The sequence below is a fragment of the Callionymus lyra genome, chromosome 1, assembly GCF_982586985.1.
Source record: "Callionymus lyra chromosome 1, fCalLyr1.hap1.1, whole genome shotgun sequence".
NCBI lineage: Eukaryota > Metazoa > Chordata > Actinopteri > Syngnathiformes > Callionymidae > Callionymus > Callionymus lyra.
Window position 1 is genome coordinate 8,668,797 of NC_141818.1, and position 12,850 is coordinate 8,681,646.

Consider the following 12,850-nt stretch of genomic DNA (forward strand, 5'->3'; position numbering starts at 1 on the left):
AAATGTTTGTGTGAGTCAATCGACATGTTTAGCGTCACGACTTACTGGTCGAGTATTTAAACCATTTGTGAAATGAATAGTATTATATATATTTTATATTGTAAAGGACTGACCTTTTCTATTATTTGGGCTGTTGTTTTCCTGAGAAGAAAAGCACTGAGGGGAGGCAAAGCCTTTAATTTTATCAAAAAACGACAGTGTTCCTTATAATCCGAAGCGCCTTATATATGAACATTACCTGGTGGGTGACTTGTTTACAAACACTTTCATGACTTTGCGCCGACTGAGCCGACAAGCCGTGGGCAGGATTACGCCATCGCGTCATTACGGGGTGGGATTAACGACGTACATCACATCATGGCGGACGGCTGTGGAGTGATATTACTGCCACCGGTTTGAGCGAGTGTGCGTTCAACATGTCATACACGCCCGCTCTAGCCGTCATACACGCGCTCAACTTCGCTGCTGCGCGCTCAACATTTGTCTGCTCACAACACCAGTCTTGCGCGCTGCTGCTTGAAGCCTTTTAGACATCATTTGAACATGGTTACCATGGGAGTGAACGTAGTTGTCAGAACGCTTAATAAAGATTGACTTTATCCGACTGATTTGATGACATTCCCTTTAGCACAGCTTTATTTAGTGGATGCATAACGCGACCCAAGTCAAACGTTTGACTCCATCTTTTATTCCCTGCACCTAATAATCTGGTGCGCCCTATTTATGAAAATACTTCTAAAATAGGTAATTCATTGATATAATCCGGGGCGCCTAATGGTGCGGAAAATACGGTATTCCCTTTGTTGTCTCTGGGTCAAGGTGACCCGTAGGCCCGACAACAAATGTGTTTGTGGTATCCTTTGGTTGTCTCTGGGTTAAGGTGAACGACCTCCACCACTGCATATTGAATTTCAGGAAGCCAGTGAGGTCGTTGAGAAAAACAATGTTTCCAGTGGGCGGACACTTCCGGACACAGTAGCTCCCATGATAATAAAGAATGCTATACACACTTACTTATACTTCTCTGTCTGTTTAAAGATGCATACGACCTACACTTGACAAAACATGCTGGAGGGAACATTATGCATCCGTTGGCCCTAAATAAACACCCTTGATTTGTGTTGTGGCAGACACAAGTTTGAATCCCTGTTGCCATTGCTGGCTATTTAGAGAAGCATTGATCTGGCGCCGGAGGAACATATGCAAAGATTCAGCTCACTGGCAAAGTCACAACGAACTTGGTGAACAGTATGAATCATTGTTAAGGAAGATTCGTACACAAATCTTACATCAACAGAATGTGATTAAGTGTTTATTTTCATCCCCCCCCGTCCTTTTTTTGACATAACAATAACATTTAATTACCTTTCTCTGCATTAAACCAAACAGCACTTTGGGAAAACACAGAAAAATGAATACAAATAAAAAAACAGATTGCTTGTACATTCTGCAAAAATCTTCCAACGTACAAAACACAAACAGATTCAGTTGAACTGATTTTTTCAGGAGTCAGCAATTCCATTTTAAACACTTATATAGATATAATAATATAATATAATCCAAGTCCACATTTCAACTGTATTTCTTTTACGTAATAGAATTTCAATTGCTGCCAAATACAAATATTTTTCTTCCTTGTGTATAGTGTTTTATATATATAACACAGTATTTCAATTTTTTTAAGTTATTATCAATTACTTCATGCACATAACACACTACTTATAAATGTGTATTAATAGCAGATTAGCCACTTATTAACCATAATAAAGAACAAACTCACAACTTGTTCATTGTGAATATATTCAACTCTTAACAGTATTATGTCAAGAAATACACTCACCACACAAGGTTCAAATCGGTGAAAACAAACTCTTTATTCAAAGCACCATCATCATATACTGTCTTTTTTGAAGGAAAAAAATTAATAATATACTAGTATTAATAGCATCCTAATTACTCCAAAAAAAGCAAATTTTTGACTCTTATAATGTAAAAATTAACAGTCTTTTTCTATTGGGGAAAAACATTATTATAATTGTGCATTACTTCTCTCAATGTACTTGGGTACTTTCGTGAATAGAGAGTAGTTAGTTATCACCAAAATTAATTTTAAATTACTTATTTATTTCCTGTTAATAAACATTATTTGAGGTGTTGTTCAAGTTCAGGAGGAACAATTTTATATCATATTACTAAGTGTATAATATACAGTAGTCACAATGAACAAGGTGTGAATTAGTACTTTGTAATAGTTAAAAATACATGTATCAATAAGTAGCTTATTAATAGTTAATGTGTTCCCTGTTTTAAAGTGTTTTGCCGATTCCTCCGACATGGTTGATCTGGTGACAGTTTCCTACTTTTATTTTGTGGTTTGATAAAGAATACAATTGTATATTTACAACCAAATATGGGAAGACGTAGATTGTTGATATGTAACCATTCCTCTGGAGAAATACTGCTATGGAACTTCTTTTCTCATGTTTTTTTTTCCACCTAGTGTGTCGTCTTTCCTTTTTCATTTCCATCTGTTGTTGGTGTAAAAATGAGATCATCTTGTATTTATAGGCCTGAATAACAGTTACTCAGACTAGGTTTTTTTTGTCTCTGTAGTAAAATAAATCTTCCTTTTTTTTCATTACAGAACATTCTTTCTGACACCAGAACAAAATGTTGGGAAGTCAAAAGTGATCTAGTTGATAAGGCGTATGTTTGTACACGATAAATTGGATTCCCGCGTTGACGGAAACTCAGCCGCGTGTTTATCGCCGGCATCTGATCCATCCCTAAGTTCTTCCGCAGCTGCGACATAATCTCCCCGACTAGTGATGGATCTGCCCAGTGGTCTGGTTGCAGCCAGACACCTGGAAAAAACCTCCAGAGGAAGATACGACACAGGGTATTATTACAAGATCAACTATGTCAACTGACCTTCTTTCATGGCGGAGCAGGAGGAGCTCAACGTTGGACTCTCGGGGCATTCCGACAGCAACACGGGACTTAGACTTCAATGCACTTTGGTGGGAGAAAGTCTTTTATGTTTCAGTGAGACACAACTTAAGTCCTGTACGATGAGATGTACGTCTGGATGAGCACAAGACTGCGCATGCCTCTGCCAAAGACCTTTATTAAAAAATATCAACTTTGTAGGCTCGAGGACAAAAACTTCTGGAATTTAACTCGCAACTCTTTGACCATTTCACCTCCAGGAAGCTCTGTCGGTGGCTAAGTGTAGCGCCACATTTGTTGTCCATTTTAGTTTCTTTTTTGATTTAGTGAGTCAAGATTTGATGTTTTTTATTATTTATTAATGTGATAGTTTTCCGAGTAATGCTTTTTTTTGAGTAATAGGAAAACCGTAAGACCAGTTTAATGTAACGACTGGACTCAAAAACCAGCTTCCAAAAGGACACTTAATAAACATCATCTACTGTCTCCTGGAAGTGCTCTCGATATTTACCTGGAGTATTTCCTGTTGTTTTAGCAGGTTAGCATTTAACCTCCCGCTACTAACTAACTGTCTGTCAGTACAGGATTAACACAACTACAGTATTCACACGAGCGTGCTTCAGCAACCAGACGGAAACAATCGATCACAGTTGAGATCGCACCACAGTGTTCGCAAACGTGAACTGACGATGTTTTGACGAATCTCGTTCAAAAATACCACTTGATTGAAAAAACACAAAATTAAAGTAAAACATTGTTTTATCGTGAGCAACGATTGTTTATTTATTTACAAAACACAAGTTTAAAAGGGATTGGAAGATATGACAAACCATTTACTGAACCAGTATATTTATACTAACATTTGAAGTACTTAAGTGAGGAATGACGTCAATTATAAGAATTGGAAAATAGCGGATTAATTCATTATTCAACATCTTTTAACTCCTAATGGTTAATATCCAACGATCATCATGCCTCTCATAATGACACTTAAACAAACACACACACAGGAACACATTTGTTCAACAAGTTTATTTCATATAAATTAATAGATCCCCATCTTGTATCTTATTCATATTTACTTTAAATAAATTGAAGTATAAAGATGTTTTCTGCACACATTTATTTAAACCTACAGCTAAAACTAAAGTCTTTTTTCTTTACTTTAAATTCAGGTGATTTTAATCATTTAATTCAAGGGTTTTTTAATTAAAATTATTCGTAAAAAAAAGGGATCATTCAAGATCGCTACTAGCAACATGTAGCGTCAGTGATCAAAACCATCATAAATAACGTTTTACTTTAAATAAAAACATCGTCAGTTTGTCAATACTGTAATTAAATCTGTACTGTGATCGATTGTTTCAGCCTCGATCGAGTTAAGGAGGACAGTGTGCATGCTTGTGTGAATGTAATTGTGTTCATCTGTACTTACACTTACCTTAAAGTAAATACTTTTTTCCTCTTGTCAAGGAGTGACAACCAAAGGAACATTACGGACGGGCTATATTGAGATTTTCGGATGTTTTAAAATGTCTATTTTGGATGAAGATGAAGACGAATACAACTGAGCACCAGTCGCTACATTAAAATGAACAAACATCTTTGTCTATAACTCTAAAAAAGTAAAGGTTACTCTGAAAATAATCCCTAACCTTAGTCGACATGAGGGTGAGTAGAAAATGAGTGACGTTTGATTTTTGGATGAAGCATCACTTTTTTAATTAGTAATGTGTGATATAATTCTCATATATAAACATATAAAACAATATAATTGATTTTAAAGAGAATCCACACGTAAAAATACAGGTAAAAATGAATTCTTGAAATGTTTTAAATCCAACTAAATCACTTTTGCATCAAAATGCTTTAACATTCTATTGACAACTATCTTCAAACATACACTAACGAAAACATAACCTCCTTGGCAGATGTAATAACACCAGTGAAAAACATTCCAACCATTCTCCAGGTCGGACGACATTCCTGTTGAAAGATTAATTTCACACAATGTCGGCGAACCAGCTGTCGCTGACACCACCCATGTAGACGCCGGAGCTTTTGACTACTCTCTGTTTTCATGATTCGGCCCCTGTGGAGCCGGAGCTAGCACGATTAGCCGCAACAAGATGGCCGTGTTTTCGGGGGTTTAAGTCACGGTCGAACGCTCGGCCATAAATAATCCTCTTTTTAATTAGATTCAATAGTAATCATGGGAGAGCTTAGCGCGATGCTACACCTTCGTGAATCAATATATCGTCCAGGAATAACTGTCTCAGAGTTTGAAGAAAGAAGGAACACAAGCGCCCACTCAGTCCACGCATTGATCCTCCACTTCACAGACATTTGTATTTGGAGGAAACTTGAGGAACTCGTACGATGTAGACTGACGGGTTCGCTTTTCTGCAACACTGGACACTGTTTAAGGGAATTCAAGCGAACCGTTGCAGTGCATGATTGTGTGAGTGATGGAAGTGATTTTAAATGACAAACTATTAGTTATAGACGTTTTAAAATGACATCTTGTTACTTTATAATTCAATCAGTGTGTTTTTTTTAACAATATACATGTATTATATCAATATATCTCGAATATATTTGTTACATTTGTACTTTTAAATGACTTCAGTTCATAAACTAGTTATTTTTAACAGATAAACATTAAAAAAGATGACCTCCTTGGCTGAAGTGATCATGAATTTCCCAGTTTTTTTAAGTCGATTAAAGAAAAAAAAAGTATTTTGAACGTTTACTTCACTAATTAAAGTCGAGTGTTTGTGTTTCATCTTAAAATGAAGCCTTAATTACTTGTTTATTTTTAAAAATGCTGCCAGTTGAGTAAAAAACATTATTTTGTTTTAAGAAAAATGTCTTTATACAAAAAAAAAAAGGTTCTTCTCTCCCTGTTGCTGTTTTAATACTTTCTCTAAGTAATTTACTTTTTCATTCTTATTTTGGTACATTTTTTGGACTAGATATTTGTGACAGTGCATACTTTCATTATCTCACTACTTTAAATGACCTACACACCTACACGATTATTTTATTTTCTACATCGAAATTTAAAAAAAAATGAAAGGGTTAATTTTAAACAGATAAACAAAAAAATTAACCTCCTTGGCTGAGGTAATGATGAAATTGCTTTTTTAGAATCTAAGTCCATTGAAGCCAAAGGGAAAAAAACAAACTATTATCTTGAAACGTCACTGTAATAACTCATAGCTCAGATGGTAGAGTGGTTGCCTGCAGTCCAAAAGGTTGCAGGTTCAATCCCAGCTCCAGACAAGCTTGTGTCGTTGTGTCCCTGAGCAAGACACTTTACCCTGATTGCTCCTGATGGTAGACTTGGCGCAGGTGTGCAGCCTACTCCTATCAGTATGTGTGAATGGCTGTAAAAACCACTACCGAATTTCCCCTCGCGGGACAAATAAGGGATTCTAAAAAAAAAAATAAAAAAAAATCTAGTGTTTGTGTCTCATCTTAAGTAAAACACGACTTATTCCAATTAAATCATGAGATATATTCACCTGAAAATGTGGTTAAATTACTAATATATATTTATATAAAACGATGCAAGTGAAGTAATACACATTTTCATGTCTTCTAAAAACAGCTGTAATGACTTTTGATTTTCTTGTCATTATTGAAAGATTTTTGTATTGATTTGTTTCGTTTACATCCTGAAATAAGAGATCGTTCTAGTTTTGTTTTGTTTCTTCTACTTCAAACCAGACTGTATGATTGGCTCGATCAACACCTCTGGAGTGTATCAATCGATTTCTCATGAGGTGAAATTGCTGTTTCAATCTTTACTGATGATTCTAAAAACTTGCTTTTCACCTCGCATACATCTATACACGTGTATACATGATAACCTTTGCACCCTGGGGGTTGAATCCTGGATATTTCCCTGCATGGTTTTCTACTCGTAACGACCAGCTGCAGGCGTCTGCATCAACGCCGCCTGGCGTCACGCGGCGTGGACAGATATGGATCCTGAAAACATCAGCAAGAGACCACCTCTTTCTCCACTTTGTTCCTTACATTTGCTCAAAGAACCCAACGGAGTCGAACAGGAAATGAAAAAAGAGCAGGACTTCCATGATGTAATCGTATGCAATCTCGTCATCGTCGTGGGCGGTTCCTGGCCCTCTCTGCTCGTCCCAAAACCCCGACCATTGTTGCCTCGTCTCTGTGTCCGATTGATTGACGGATCGTGACGGAGGCTCATTTTTTAGCATTAGCTGATGGCGGTGTTTTGATCCGAGCCTGCAGCCAGGAACACTGGAAATCCCCTGCACATGTATCAAAGCATTAGGTCCTTGACTCCGAGTTTATTTGCTGATATATTATTGTATATAACTGAGATTTATGGCTCATATTCGGAGGGCAGACCTGAAGGCATGGACAGATTTTTTTTTCTTCTTCTCTCAGGTGCAATATTTACCAGCAAGCGTGAAGCAAGACATTGTTCTGCTACAGGCTTGCATTATTGATGGCAGCATTCAGGCGCAGCGTTTATGACTCGTACTGTACCTGTCAGTAATTCACTCTGGTCTGGAGACGCTCGAGGGAAGCAAGTATAGAATCGTCAAAATGCATAGAAGGGAGTGTCGGGGAGAAGACCGGAGCGAGAGCTCGGAGGTAATATTCATCTGCAACTTACTGTAACCCCACTTCTTTTTTTTTCTTTCCCCACCCCTCTCATTGCCGATCGCGTTACCGTGGCGATCAATAATGTATAGCTGACACTCGTGAGCCATGAACGCTCGGGCTGTGAATGAGAGATGAGGGTGGGAACGGGTGTCAGAGACGTGCGGGATTAAACAGCAGGTGTTGGTGTGTGTGCATGTGTGTGTGAGAGCGTGTGTGTGATTTGAATTGAGCTTTAAACTTGAGTTTGTGAAGGTTCTGAGGTGACGAGGTGAAGGACGACCATTGCTATGACCAAAAACAGTGAATAATTTACAAAAGGAACTCATGGATCTACTTTAATTATTATTCAAAATCAGATTTTTGTAAAAAAAACAAAAAACACAGTGTTTCCTATAGAAAAGTAAGAATGGGAAGATAGTCCCTTTTTTTTGCGTTAGTCTTCTATGTCGGCCATCTTGGTTTTGACTTCGATGTTTTTTGGGGGGGTATGCACAGCTGTGACTAAGTTTAATATCAGAAATAGTTCAAAACTATCAAAAGGTTTCATCTATTCGCCTATAATTAACTGCAAATGGATTAAGAACATCAATGTGAACTTTGAACTTTTACAAAAGTAGGAATGGAAAGATAGTCCTCCAATTTTGTGCACCATCGTCTACGTCGGCCATCTTGGTTTTGACCTTGACGTTTATTTCGTGCTTTTATCAAAAGGTCTAATCTACTACACGAGTATTGTGTGTTTACATCTTAGGAATTGTATACTTTGAATAAATAACTGCAAATGAATTAAGAAACATAAATGTTTGTTTTTTTTAATAAAAATGTATGATCATCGTCATCTACATCGGCCATCTTGGTTTTGACCTTGACGTTTTTTGTTTTTTTTTGCTGTGTCCATCTTGAATAAATCAAAGGTTTCAATACAATCAAAAGGTTCTACAAATTGATACTTGATAGTTTTCAATCTGTTTTCTTTAAATGAAAACAAGGAACAAATATTAAGAAATACAATTTAAACATACCTAACACCTTCATTTCCTGGTGGTCAACTCCCAAAACAGAAGCTGGTCGTGGACTTACCTTCACATATCTAGCCAGACTAAGGTTTTGATTCATGTGTCATTCAATCGCTTCTCCTGAATTGAAACGTCTCTGTGGTGCCGAGACGCCTTTCATTCAGGAACTAATTAAAGAAGGAAGAAGGAACATGTTATCTTTGGCGACATCAAAGTGAGGTTCTGCCTCCTCCCTGTTGATGTCTTGTTGTCTCACCTGAGCTGCTTTTAGCTCCAAGCCCACAGCACCAGCCCTTCCACGGAGATAAGAGCCACGACTTCACACACACACACACACACACACACAGTTGGGAAAGTGTTTTTTGTGTTGGTTTAGTTGTGTTGACGTATCAGCCTTCAAACACGCCGACCCTAAAGCTACGCTGCAAATACTCTTCTCGACTCTAATGAGTCACTTAAGCAGAAACTTGGCTCACTGAAGGCGTTTGGCAGAAGTCAAACCCGACTTCTTCTTCTTTCTTAATAGAAAACAAGTGGAAATACCCAACGTTTTCCCGGGTATAAAACAAACATTTCGAAAAAACTAACAAAAAAACTCTGAAGAGAGGGGGGCGAGATAAAACGGAGACCTTCAGGTGGATAATGGTGAGATTGAATCAAATGACTTTATGTGTAATAAGACTAACAAAGTACAAAATATATATCATGCATTATCTAATATATATATTGTTTAAGTTGTCATGTTTGAGTTGTATGGGGTTTTGACGAAATGTGTCTTTTTCAAAATTGGACATATTTGAATTTCCAAGGGGGTCTTCTCCCCCTTTTCCGACAATGTTACAGTTCATGAAAGGGGCTGGAATTCTGCAAATCTACCTGAGTAATTAGTTTGATAAACTTTCATCAAAATCTGAATAATTGTAATTTTAATAGGGGTATTCCGGCCCCCCTTCTGCCCCCTTTCTTTTGACCCAATCAAGATCCCTTAAACCTTCACTGGAGAGGTCGGTAGTCTACATGAAACAATTTGGTCGTCATTAAAATTTGATATATTCAATTTTTCATGGGGGTCTTCTGCCCCCCTTGTTCTTCCCCTATTAATTAATGAAAATAACTGGAATTCTAGAAATCTCCCTCCTTAGTATGCAATAGATTTAATTAAAACTTGAAAAGTTTGAAATTTCATGGGGGTCTCCTGCCCCCTTTTCTGTCTTCTTATAATAAAGGAAAGGACCTAAAATCTTCCATAGTTATTATGTAATTAAGAATGTTTAATTTCATCAGAAGAAGATTGTGTTTCAATTTCATGGGGTTTTTACCCCCTTTTTTTTGACCTGTTCGAGTTACCCTCCCCCCTTAATCTTTCACTGAGAGATCAGTAGTCTACATGCTATCAAAATTCGTCGTATTCAAAATTTTCACTGGGGTCTTCTGACAAAATATGAAATTACCAAAATCTTTCTTACTTTGTACGCAATCAAAACGGTTAGGTCTCATCAACATTGGTGTTTTTATTTTAACTGGGATCTTCTGCCTCCCTTTTCTGCCCCTTAACAATAAAAGAAAATAGCTGGAATTATGGAAATGGTGAAATTTAATTTGGGTCCCCAGCCCCCCTTTTTAGTCATCTTACAATAAATTAAAGGACCTGAAATTCCTAGATTGTCGCATAGTTGGCATGTAATAAAACAAGAATACGTTTTTATCAAAATTTGTTTTGTTTTCATTATAATGGAAGTCTCCTGCCCCCTTTTCCGCCCCCTTACATTTGATGTAAAGAGTTAAAATTCCCCCTATTTACCTTAATATGTATGTAGTAAAAACTGTTGCATCTCCTCTAAATTGGAAATATTTGAATTTTTTCAAATTCTTTTTTTATTTTTATTTTTTTATTTCTTTTTTATTCTCCCCCTTTACAATGAAAAAAAAGAGCTGGAATTCTGGAAATCTCCCTCTTAAAATGTTAGTAAAACAGTTTAATTTCATCAAAATGTGTCCCGTTTAAAATTTCATGGGTTTTTTTCCCCCTTTTCCTTGACCTAAATGAGTAACCAACCCCTCCCCCACCGCCCCTCACTGAGAGGTCAATAGTCTACATGCTAGTTTTTAAAAATACATTTTCTCTTTATCAAAAATAATTAAAAAATTTCATGTGGGCGTTCTGCCCCGTTACCCGCATCCTTACAAATAAGTGATGAAATTCTCCAAATCTCCATTACTTTTTACACAATAAAATCGGTTACATCTCATCAAAATTGGATTCTCTTTGGGGTCTTCTGCCCCCCTTGTGCCCCCTTTCCCTTTATTTGATGTAGTTGCCCCCCTTAAAACCTTCCCTGAGCGGTCAGTAGTCGACATGTTTTCATCAGTTCAGTACATAGCTTTGCAATATTTCTTCATATACATAGTTAATCTAACCATTTGAACCTGTATTTATTGCTACCGCCTGATGTTTTTCTTGTATATTCGGAAGGTGATGGAGGTTAGTTGTTTAATAAATGACTTGCTCGGCCTCGCCCACATTGCTCATGTGCTCGCTGGAAGAAGTGTTTGCCTGGCTGCACTGATGATGAGGCTGGAGGGGAGGTAAAACCCACCCGCTACAAATAAATCTTTGTGTCCGCGTTGGCTTTTATTATTGTGCTCAAGTGCTTAGAGTGCAGGCGGATGAGTGAAATAAATTACTTTTCCTTCACCTACCACCCACTCCTGTAATCCTCTCTGTTTTGGCGACCTTAACATCCTGGCGACGTTCGCTCCTCATGTTCCATTGATTGAGGAAGTGAGAGGGATGAACGGATGAATGAATAATACGCTCAATCCATTCTTTATTCTCTCTCTCTGCACCTCAGGCTTATTACTCCGCGCATTGTTCGAGAAGTTGGTGAAAGTTATTTTTCATTGTCTGCCCCGGAATGATTAATGTCTTTTTTGTAATGAGTTTGAAAACTTTATTCAACACCTCCTCTGGGTACTCAAAGTTCGTAACTCTGTGATCGTAGCCGACCGCATATCCAAAGTTATTCTTCATAAAAAAAATTTTTTATATTATTATTCATCAAGATGACTGTTGCTTTTAAAATGTTCACTGATTCTGAATGAATCAATACGTTTAGTAGCTTCTGCCAAGAAGGTTAGGTTGCCTTGCCCTCCTTTCGCTGAAGTATTTAAAAAATCGTGTGAAAAGTACATTTTCAGGTTGATAGTGGAACAAGAAACTAATGATTTAAAGTTTGTATTGTTCAGTCGTTCCATCTGGAACTAGGGATAAGTTGAAGAATCCTTCATTAACTGTACAAATCTTTCTTTGCCCTGAGTCAATACATTTATTGAATCATTAAATATATTTAATAGATTTTATTGTATGCTGTCTTTGAATGAGTCATTTTAAACTAGCTCCTTGGAGGAGGTATGCTAGCATCTTTATACTTCCTGTCTTATCACTGGACTGTGTTACTCTGCTTGTTAGCTCCATACTTTCTAAAGTTGTGGAGTTCAGAAATAAGTTGTTCTTCTTTAAAAATAAAATGTTGAGCACGTATCGAAGAGTACTTTGTTGGTATATCAAATAACGGAGCCAGAAGGCAAAGCTGTCTTAAGCGTTCAATATATGTTCCTGCCCTCACTTGTGGCCATGAGTTTTTGTTAGTGACCAATATTGTGGTTACAGGAACTAATATAAGACCAACATGATGCAGTTGGTTGACTCGGACATGAATAGTTGATTTTCATTAGCAACAGGCTAGTTGTTCTAGCCTAAGCTATGAGCTACGATAAAAAAGATCCAGGCAATATACTGTATATATATTTATATGTAACAGTACTGATTGGAATCCGGTAGGATCTGGACTCCTACTGAACTGGGATCAGTATATTGATATGGGTTATGGTTAGGGTTCGAATTTCTCCTATTAGAGATTATCCTGGTAGAATTCCCATTTGTCCTAGGACAGATTGGTATTACTATATTCAGATCCCAATACGGTAGTAGGGTTCCAATCTCTCCTAGTACAGATTGGAATTCACTAGTAGAATCTAGAATCCTTATAGGACGGATTGGAATTCCAAGCTCTACTAGTAGGATTCCAGATCCTACTGGATTCCAGTACTGTGACACATATATATATACGTGTGTATATATATATATATATATATATATATATATATACACACCTATATTACCTGTATATTGAGTGAAGTAACTGGTCAGTTTAAACCAAGTAACTGGT

The 12,850-nt window shown here is 37.1% G+C and overlaps 1 protein-coding gene across 3 annotated transcripts in view; it reads left to right on the forward strand.

Moving 5' to 3' along the window:
- The window catches only part of LOC148087847 (netrin receptor UNC5C-like), a 238,045-nt gene that overhangs the window by 100,259 nt on the left and 124,936 nt on the right, over positions 1-12,850 (forward strand). The window lies entirely within an intron of this gene.